The sequence below is a fragment of the Panthera onca genome, chromosome C1 (genome assembly GCF_046562875.1).
Source record: "Panthera onca isolate mPanOnc1 chromosome C1, mPanOnc1 haplotype 2, whole genome shotgun sequence".
Lineage (NCBI taxonomy): Eukaryota > Metazoa > Chordata > Mammalia > Carnivora > Felidae > Panthera > Panthera onca.
The window spans coordinates 206,449,838-206,460,787 of NC_138346.1; the positions used below are offsets into that span (position 1 = coordinate 206,449,838).

General features: G+C 45.0%; 1 non-coding gene across 1 annotated transcript; it reads right to left on the reverse strand.

Moving 5' to 3' along the window:
- Window positions 1-2,340: 2,340 nt before the first annotated feature.
- TRNAE-CUC (transfer RNA glutamic acid (anticodon CUC)) lies at window positions 2,341-2,413 on the reverse strand. The gene has a single exon. It is a non-coding gene; the product is annotated as a tRNA-Glu (tRNA).
- Window positions 2,414-10,950: the final 8,537 nt, after the last annotated feature.

Consider the following 10,950-nt stretch of genomic DNA (forward strand, 5'->3'; position numbering starts at 1 on the left):
TCCCCAAACCCACTGTTAGGAATGGCTGATGAAGGGATTTGTTCTGAGTGACTTCTTTTTTTCTTTCCTTTTCTTGGCTTTTTTTAATGGGAAATTACAAGCATACACAAAAAATAGAATAATATGGTGAACCCCATATCACCAATTACCAACAAATAGCCGTTTTTAAAATCCATTTACACCTTCCTACTAACCCTCCTGCCCATTACTTGAAAGCAAATCCCAAATGTTACATTATTTCATTTATAAATACTTTAGTATCTGTCTCTAAGAGATAAGAATTCTTTTTAGGGGCGCCTAGGTGGCTCAGTCGGTTGAGCATCTGACTTCGGCTCAGGTCGTGATCTCACAGCTTGTGATTTTGAGCCCCGCGTCGGGCTCTGTGCTGATAGCTCAGAGCCTGGAGCCCGCTTTGGATTCTGTGTCTCTGTCTCTCTCTGCCCCTCCCCTCCTCATGCTCTGTCTCTCTCAAAAATAAATAAACATTAAAAAAAAAAGAGAGGTCCTGGAAGATATGTAAAATGTTTGGGGGTGTGTGACCATGTATCTCTGTGTGAGGGGGTGAGCTTCCAGGCAGAGACATTTGTCTAGCTTGAGATTCACCTTAACATTGCCTGAGTAAATAGGCACAGCCTAATCTGTTTATTTCAGGGCTCCCTTGGGTCCTTTGGGACAGCCCTGGTTCCACGCTGTGGAGTAAGTAGGAATAGCAGGCTAGCTTGTAAAAATAAGGCAACTGCAAAATGCTTCATTTTGAAGCATTTTGAATTGGTGAATTTAAACATGTTGAAACTAATACATACATTGAATGGAGACCCAGTACTTTCACTCCTGGGTATAGACCCACAGGAATGCATATCTATTTCCCCAAGAATGTTTGTAGTGGCGCTATTCCATGACGATGGAAACAACTCAAATGGCCATCTATAGTAAGTGGGCTGGATAAGTTGTATATTCACCCAATGGACTACTAAACAGCCATAAAAGTATGTACAGCTAAATGCAAACCGCAGGGATGTATTTTATAAATATACTGATCAGTAAGGAAAGCAAATATAAAAAGGAATAAATATTTTGTAATTCCCTTTGCACAAAGTTCAAGGGCAGATGAAACTAATCTACAGTGTTAGAGGTCAGGATAGCAGTTGTCCTTGGGAGGTTGTTACCAGAAGCAGATTCAAGAAGGATTTTGGGGGCTAGTGACATTCTTCTTCTTGCTCTGGGTATGTTCATTTGATGAAAATTCATCAAGGGGCAGCTGGATGGGTCAGTAGGTTAAGCGTCCGACTTCGGCTCAGGTCATGATCTTGCAGTTTGTGAGTTCGAGCCCCGCGTCAGGCTCTGTGCTGATAGCTCAGAGCCTGGAGCCTGCTTCAGATTCTGTGTTTCCCTCTCTGCCCCTCTTCCACTCATACTCTGTCTCTCTCTCTCTCTCAAAAATAAATAAAACATTAAAAAATTTAAAAAAAGAAAATTCATCAAGATGTACACTTTGGTTTGTGCAATTTTCCAGGTGTAATATTTCAGTAAATGTTTTACATAATCTTCTTGACATAATGAAAACTTTTTTGAAAAGTTTGGTCTAACTCATTCATGGTCTCAAAGTTTTAAGAAAATGAACTTATTTTGAATAGTGCATTAAAGGTCACAAAGTTTACTCAACTGTCTTTGAACTTAGTGGTTTCAAACAATTCTATTTTAATAATGAACTTTGTTGTATCGTAAACCTAGACTTGAACTTTGCTCTGCCATAGTAGCTCATCTGAGTCAGCCTATTTCTGAAATAGAGGATAGGACTTACCATTGTTTAGGGCCAGCCAACATTAAAGAGCTGCTGTTTTTTTTTTTTTTTTATGAGATTTTATTTAATTTATTTATTTACTTACCTATCTATCTATTTATTTATAATCTGTTTAGAAAATTTTATTCGGGGGCGCCTGGGTGGCTCAGTCGGTTGAGCGTGTCTGACTTCAGCTCAGGTCATGGTCTCACTGCTCATAGTTCTGTGCTGACAGCTCACAGCTCAGAGCCTGGAGCCTGCTTCAGATTCTTTCTCCATCTCTCTGCCCCTCCCCCACTCGCATTCTGTCTCTCTCTTGTAAATATAAACAAACATGAAAAAAATTTTTTTAAAATAAAATGCTTACTCCTTTTTGAGAGAGAGAGAGAGAGACTCAGAGAGGGGAACAGAGGATCTAAAGCGGGCTCTGCGCTGACAGCAGAGAGCCCGATGCGGGGCTCAAACTCACAAACCACGAGATCATGACCTGAACTGAAGTCTGACACTTAATTGACTGAGCCACTCAGGTGCCCCAAAATTTTATTTTTAGGTACTCTCTATACCCAACATGGGGCTTGAACTCACAACCCTGAGATCGAGAGTCTCATGCTCTACCACCTGAGCTAGCCAGGTGCCCCGGGAGCATCTTCATTTTGATTCTTCTGGTGATGGTATGGTGGGAAAGGCAGGATACCAAGAGAAAGCAAGCAAAAGATTTCACATCCCTTTATTCCACCTTAAATATGAAGTCAAGGGATGTGTAGATGCTAGAGGGAGTCTTCAATCATTTGAAGAGTTCTGGCCACCAGGCTTGCTTGGCCATGGGGTGGGCCCTTGGCTAGGAACAGGTAGTCACCTGTTTCAGCAGTGTGTGTGTGTGTGTGTGTGTGCACGTGTGTGTGTTCTGATCTCTTTTATTGGGAGAAATTGTAGGATGCTGGCGATATCCCATCATATTTATTCGGGAGACACATACATTGATAAATAGATGAGTTTCTTGCCAATTTATTTATAGGTGCACATAGAAATCAGATAGTGTCTTTAATTTTTTGACGGATCTCAGATAATTTTAAAATACAATTTTATTTTATTTTTTAATTTTTTCAATGTTTGTTTATTTTTGAGAAAGAGATAGAGTACGAGTGGGGGAGGGGCAGAGAGAGAGAAGGAGACACAGAATCTGAAGCAGGCTCCAGGCTCCGAGCTGTCAGCGCAGAGCCTGTTGTGGGGCTTGAACCCACTAACCATGAGATCATGACTTGAGCCAAAGTCAGATGTTTAATTGACTAAGCTACCCAGGCGCCCATAAATTATAATTTTAAATGCTCCATTGAAATTGTCCTTTGGAGAAAGCTAAGGAAGAGAAGGTTGGAGAAATTTCACACTCCAGTAATCTCAGGCTCATCCATGGAAACTTAGGTGGGGCAAAGGTCTCATTTAAAGTTCAAATCTAGGGGGCGCCTGGGTGGCTCAGTCGGTTGGGCGTCCGACTTCGGCTCAGGTCATGACCTCACAGTTCCTGAGTTCGAGCCCCGCGTCGGGCTCTGTGCTGACAGCTCAGAGCCTGGAGCCTGCTTCCGATGCTGTGTCTCCCTCTCTCTGGCCCTCCTCCACTCACACTCTGTCTCACTCTCTCTCTCTCAAAAATAAATACACATTTAAAAAATAGATAAATAAATAAAAATAAAGTTCAAATCTAGGAGCACCTGGGTGGTTAGTCAGTTAAGCATCGGACTTCAGCTCAGGTCATGATCTCACAGTCTGAGAGTTCAAGCCCTGTATCAGACTCTCCACTGACAGTGCAGAGCATTCTTCGGATCCTCTCTCTCTGCCCCTCCCCTGCTTGATTGCTCTCTCTCAAAAATAAATAAACATTAAAAAAAAAAGTTCAATTCTCAGTTGGTTAAGCATCCGACTCTTGATTTCGGCTCAGGTCATGATCTCATGGTTCAATAGTTTAAGCCCTGCACCAAGCCTGCTTGGGATTCTCTCTCTCCTGTCTCTCTCTGCCACTCCCAGCTTGTACTCTCTCTCTCTTTCAAAATGAATAAATAAACTTACAAAAATAAAGATTAAATCTAGGAGTGCCTGGGTGGCTCAGTCAGTTAAGCCTCTGACTATTGATTTTGGCTCGGGTCATGATCTGTCAGTTCATGAGATCAAGCCCCCACATCGGGCTCTGCTTGGGATTCTCTCTTTCTCCCTCTCTCTACCTCTTCCTCCCCAACTCATCTCAAAAATAAATAAATAAACATTAACAAAATAAATTTCAAATCTAGCCATCCGCTGTGTGTCATTATCATGACAGCACTTCTCTGTAATGTTTGCGGAGAAGGGATAAGATGTTCTCTGAGAAATTTAACGTTTTAACCACAAGGGTTTTCTTTACTCTCCTAAGAATTTAACCTTTTACCATAAGGCTTGTGATGATTACACAGCTTGTAAGATGTATTCACTATGAGCCATTGTATTGATGTTTTTGAGTTAAAGGGCATTTGTTACCAGCCTTTGGTTTTGTTCCCCTAAGCTGCAAATAACCTCACCAACCCTCATGCTTAACCCACCCACCTGCAGACACAAAATCTCCAGGATGATGTTAATAAACCCTCCACTGTAGGCTGTGCAGTTTCATGTTCAACAGAAAATGGTTCACATCTCCTGTAAAAGACAAAGCAAAACACTAAGTTTCTTCTGACAGGTCTGAACCAAGCACAGCACAAAGTTTGATTCTTCAGCAGACCTCTGTATGGCAAGGGCAAGGAAGTAGATTTTTTTGAGATGCTTCTAGCAGAAATCGTAGGGGTTCTGTGTTTTCCATTCTCAGGGCAGAGATACAGCCTCAGGCGGCAGGGACAGCAGCTGCCTTTCTTAGCGATCCTGGCCCTGATTCCACTCATCCCGTCTGTCTTCCTGAGAACGAAAAGTCTTCCTACAGTGGTACGGAGTCTCAGGTCTCAGGGCATCCTCTGGATGTTCTCCCTTAACATCTTCTGTCTCTCTCTCTCTCTCTTTTTTAAATGTTTATTTTTGAGAGAGTGCGAGCAGGGGAGGGGCAGAGAGTGGGACAGAGGATCCAAAGCAGGCTCTGTGCTGCCAGCACAGAGCCTGACATGGGGCTCGATCCCATGAACCATGAGATCATGGCCTGAGCTGAAGTCGGATGCTCAACTGACTGAGCCACCCAGGCACCCCAACATCTTCTGTCTCTTTAGTGCTATCCCAAGAAAGTGAAGTCGGGGGTATGGAATGTGGTTTTCTGCCAGGATATCTGTTTATACTGCAGACTTAATGTTCTACATGAGAGTGTCATTCATCCCTAGAATATTTCTTCTTTTTTTTCTAAATTTTTTAACGTTTATTCATTTTTGAGAGATAGAGACAGAGCGTGAGTGGGGGAAGGTCAGAGAGAGAGGGAGACACAGAATCCGAAGCAGGCTCCAGGCTCTGAGCTATCAGCATAGAGCCGGACGTGGGGCTTGAACTCACTGACCGGCGAGATCATGACCTGAGCCGAAGTCGGACGCTTAACTGACTGAGCCACCCAGGCACCCCCCTAGAACAGTTATTAAATATCAACTATGTACCAGGCAGGTTTGGCTATGCTCAGCCATGGGAATTCAAGGAAAATGAAGGGAGTCCCTGGCCTGGAGAGGTCCCAGGACTCTTCTCTGTTACATGCTCTGCTCTGAGGGCATCCCTCTGTCTTCATGGTACCCTTTTCCTCCAGGCGACAAGACTGTGTAGTTTTGGGAAAGTACGTAATATTTCCAAGAAGCATCATTTAACCTTCCCCCAAAGGACTCGGGGGAAAAAGCTGATGCTGATGGAAAAAGACGGAAAAAGACAAGACTTAAAAAAAAAAAAAAAAAAAAGAGAGAACTAACTGTTGAGGGATGTTTGACCTTCCCTGGTGGATGGCGTCTTATGGCAGTATTTCAGTGCTCTTTGTCTCCTCCTGGCAGGAGACAAATTTTCCCAGAGCAGCAACATCCTTTATCCACAGACCATGTCACAAATGCTATCTCTAAATTGCCAGCAGAGGTGGAGGAGTTTTTGCCGAAACTGTTGACAGAGCATAGCTGCTATTAGATCAAAATCCGGCCACGCGAAATTCCTGGGCTGCAGTTTGGGGAGGTTCGAGCCAGGCAGCAGTGGGCAGAGAGAGAGAGAGAGAGTTTTCACTGGGAAGAAGGGTATCCGTTTCACCCGGCCGAGATGGAGGAAAGCATAAAGTGGTGGCCGACTGGGGAGATGTTGTGTTGCTGAGAAATTCAGATCATCTGCGGCTCAGGCCGTCCCATGAATTTGCTGCCCTGCAGTGATTACTCAAAGTAAAAACACGGCCGTGTCATCTGTTACCGTCCTTCACGGGCTCTTTGCCCTTGCCCTCTGCCCATCCGCAACCCACCCCCCTGCCCCAGAGCCCAAGCTCCTTAGTCTGGCACAAGAGGTTATTCACTACTTGGCCCTGGCATTTTTCTTGCTGTCCCCCTGCCCTGCCCTGCCCTTTATGGTTACTTGCCGTTGCCCCAAGCATCATGCCGGTTCCTCTGTCTTCATTTACCTCTTTGAAAGAATCCCTATTTATAGTTGAGGTCACCTTGTCCAGGAAGACTTCTTTGACCTTTCCTAGACTGAGCTAGATGCCTCCTCTCTGTTTCCTCTTCTAAATGGTTAGTTCTGTTAGGACAGGGATTGTGATTTTGAAACAGGTCCCTAGCACCCAGCATGGGGCCTGCCGGATCTCTAGCCCTTGCCTGAGAGCCATCAGGGAACACCAGCCCTCTGTGGGCAGCCTCGTACCCAAGGGGGAGGAGAGGGGAAAGGGTTGGGCTATCCTTTTAAATTCCCAACCACTGGCCTCACTCCTGGGAAGGAGGGAGGGGGTGGAGAGGAGCCAGAAGGAAGCCATAGCAGTGACAAATAGCTCCCCCTTCCCCCAACAGGATCGACTGCTGCATCTGCTATAGTGTTTACACTACATGATTGCTGACTGAATTTCTTTTCTGTGGCTTGTTTACATTCTTTCTGTTTTTTTTTTTTAATATTTATTTTTGAGAGAGAGAGAGAGAAAGAGAGAAGGAGAGTGAGATCATAAGTGGGGGAGGGTCAGAGAGAGAGGGAGATAAAGAATCCCAAGCAGGCTCTGCACTGTCAGCACAGAGCCTGATGTGGGGCTCGATCCCACGAACTGTGAGATCATGACCTGAGCCGAGATCAAGAGTCAGATGCGAAACTGACTGAGCCACCCAGGTGCCCCATCTTTCTATTTTTTTTTTAAGTAAAGATTCTTTTAAATAAAAGTAATATGAGTATATGGGTTAGAAAATACTAATGGTATATATGGATAGGCTCATCATGAAAAACAACAATCTTCTGTTCCAACTCCCTGTAAGCCCAGAGGCAATGACACTTTACCCTTTTAGTATTTCTCTTATAGTTTTCTTCAGGTCTCTAATGTCACCTGCTTCGGAAGACTGAGCTATTTAAAGCACAAAGCTGACCATGTCACTGCCTGAAACTGACAGTTACTTTTCACAATAAGGTCAACCCCTTACCAGGGCCAGGCCTGCTCTCTCCGACCCTCAGCCATTCTTACCTGTGTCTTTCTTTTCTTTTCCTTCTCCTTGGGCAGCTTCAGTGTTTACATCTTTAGAGTGACCATGCCTTTGTGTTGTCCCCTCCTCTTGACTGTGGGCTAGCTCTGAGGGAATAGAATTTGGCAAAAGTGATGAGATGTCCATCTTCATGGTTGGGTTACAAAAAGACTGGCTTCTGTCTTGCTTGCTCTCTGCTGCTCTCCTGCTCGCTTCTGTGGGAAGCCAGCTGCTGTGTCCTAATCTGCCCTGTGGGGAGGCCCACGTAGCAAGGAACCAAATAGTAACAGCAATGGCCCACAGGAACTGGATCCTGTCAACAATCTTGCAAGCGAGCTTTGAAGTGCACCATTTCCCAGTTGAGCCTTCAAGTGAGATCGCAGCCCCGGATGACATCTTAACCACAGTCTGGTATGAGACCTTGTGAGCCAGATGACCCAGCTCTGCCCAGATTCCTGGCCTGAACAAACTGTGAAATAATACATTTTTGTTGTCCTAAGCTGCGAATTTGTTTGGCATCATTTGTTACACAGCAATAGGTAAGTGATGTAATCGTTATGCCATATTATTTTCTGTTCAGTTATTAAGCTTTTAACCCCCTCCTCTTAATTTTCCCTTATCCTACCCCTCAAAAACAATGTTAACAGACTGGATGTTCCTTCCATGCTTGTTTCTGTGCTCCTGTAATCATGCACAAAATATTAAGCGTGTGTGAGAGACTTACTAGGCCATTCCATTATTTATTCTTGAATAGCACTTTGTAGCCTCACTTCTTTAAAAAAAAATTTTTTTTAACATTTATTTATTTTTGAGACAGAGAGAGACAGAGCATGAACGGAGAGGGGCAGAGAGAGAGGGAGACCCAGAATCTGAAACAGGCTCCAGGCTCTGAGCTGTCAGCACAGAGCCCGACGTGGGGCTTGAACTCACAGACTGCGAGATCATGACCTGAGCTGAAGTCGGACGCTTAACCGACTGGGCCACCCAGGCACCCCCATAGCCTCACTTCTAACATAGGCACCCAAAGTACCCCTGGCGCCCATCAGTTATAGTCATGCTCACCTCCCTACTAAAAGGAAATCCTAAAGAACCTTGTATTTTACATAAGCAATTAGCAACAGCTGGCAAGAGAAGCAGAAATATACATGCTTCTGTTTCTATTTTTTTCCCTGGGAATCTGGGACTCCGCTTCAGAGTCCTAAAAAACACAGACAGCTCTGAATAACAGAGCACGTGCTGCTCTGAAATTGCAGGCGCTCAGAACAGGGGACACAAAATTAAAGCCCTTTGATTTTAAACAAACATCCCAGCTTCTCTCTAGCCAAATAAGTGCTGTTTTTCCAAGCGGACATCGTTCAAATAATTCTGGAATCTTTCTTTGAGGGTTGCCTTCCCCAGTCTGTTTGCACAAAGTGTAAGGGTACTGGGCTTTAGTGCCTCAGGTGGTCCTCAGTCTTTGCCCCTCCTCAAGCTCTGCTCCCTAACCGGATGACCCTTCTTGTGATCTGGCTGCAACATCCTTCCTCGGGGCCGCCTTCCCATTCTCAGGCAAGCTCCACTCATAGCACCACTCTGAGTCTTTCCACCACTCCACTCAGAGTCTTTCCCTCGGTGATATTCATCATAAAGTACTATAACCGAGAGCTCCGTGGGGGCAGGGATTTTTTTTTTTCTTATTCACTGCTGCGTCCCCAGGGTCTCACCCCAGCCCTAGAACACAGTAGGCATCTGATCAATAACTGTTAAAGGAACGGATTGGCTTGTTGGTACCAATCAAATCCATCTTCAAAGGACCAACATTTGTCACCCTTAATAAAAGTAATGGCCGATTTATTCAAAGAACTTCTTGAGGGTCCACCACTGGGCTCATGATTTCATTCCATCTGAACAGTGACTCCATTATCCCCATTTTATAGATGAGGAAATCGAGTCTCCGAGTAATGAAATAACTTGCCCAAGGCCACACAGTTTGGAGGCTAACTCCAAAGTTGAAACCCATTGTGCTCTCTCATTTTTTTCTTGTTACATTTTTTTTTTTTTATGTTTTGGAAATTTAAAAAATTCAGATATGTACAAAGGAAAAAAATCACAAATCTGGATTCCCATTGACCAGAATTTGAACTGATGTCAACATCTTGGTATATTTTCTTCTAATTTTCTTTTTTTCTTTCTCCATCCCCCTTTGTTGAGAACATTCAGAAGACTGTGCTTAAGACCCCAACAACCATTCCTAAAGAAAGGCAGGGTAGAGTTTTGTGCCATGCAGCAATGCTGGAATTACCTTCCTGCCTCCCAAGATGGCGGCAGGTAGGTCTGGGTGTGTTGTGAAAAAGCCAGACAGCGACACCTGCAGGTGCTCCAGAAATGAGTAGAAAGAACTCATGGGGAAGGGGTGACTTACCTGTCCACTTCCTGTGACCCTGGCAATTTGCTTGCCTAGGAAAGAGGCAATCAATGCTCTATTCTTACCAGCCAGTGAGGCTGGTCCCAAGGCCAACTTCCAGGAAGGATACCCAGAGCCATCAGCCCCCTTTAGAGGGCCAGCCTGGCTCCTTCCCTTATTCAGTCCTCACCTTCCTAATTGTGTGTGTTCACGAGAGAAAGAGACAAAGATGATAACCAATAAATCAGTAAGAGTCCCCTCCTGACCCTCCTCACACCCCAGAAGGCAGCATGGCACCTCCACCGTGCCCACCTTGCACTCGGTATCCGCCTGGATCACAGTTTATATTTCCGTGCCTTTGACCTGTTTACACCTCTCTTCCTGTCAGACTGGGAGTCAGCTCCTCAAGGGCAGAGACTGCTTCTTATATGTCTTTCTCTCTGCAGTATTTGCCATATAAAGGGTATAAATAGAGGCAGCCAAATACCAGCCGTGGGAGAATGGAAAAAACACTTGGACTCAGACAGACCTGATTTCAAATTCCAGCTTTGCCACAGATTAGCTGTGTGACTTTGGGCGAGTGGCTTTACCTCTCTGAGCTCCGATCTGCTCATGGATAAAGTGAGGACATAGACTTTAAGTCTGACGAGTGAGGACTAAATGGGTTCATAGATGTTACAGGACCTGGATTCGGGCCTGAGCTTTGCTACAGCCCTAGGGTAAGTCAGTCAACCTCTCTCAAGTCCAGTGCCCTTGTCTATAAGAAGTGGGGGTGGGGGGTACCCACCTCACTGAGCTGCTGAGCACTTTAAATAAAAAAAAGAATCCACGTGATAGTACCAGACACACAGTAGGTCTTCAGAGATACATTTTTACCCTGTCTAGACAAACTCATGCCTTTCTCTTTACACTTTGGAATCTCTCAGCTACAACCATGCAGGTGGATGGCATCCGATGCCCGGAGGGCCCAAAACAAACTCTAGAAATGGCCACTGGCAGTTTGGCCCAGCCCAGCGGGGCCTCCCATCTGGGGGGGCAAGAGCCTACAAACTCAGCTCTCCACACCAAAGGGTGCACGGTCCCACGGTGCCCATTTCCTCTCCCAGCAGAAAACATCCAGGCGTTTCTATAAAGACCAATCACACTGTCGTCCTAAGAGTTGTGAACAATGATAGAGACAGAGCAAAACG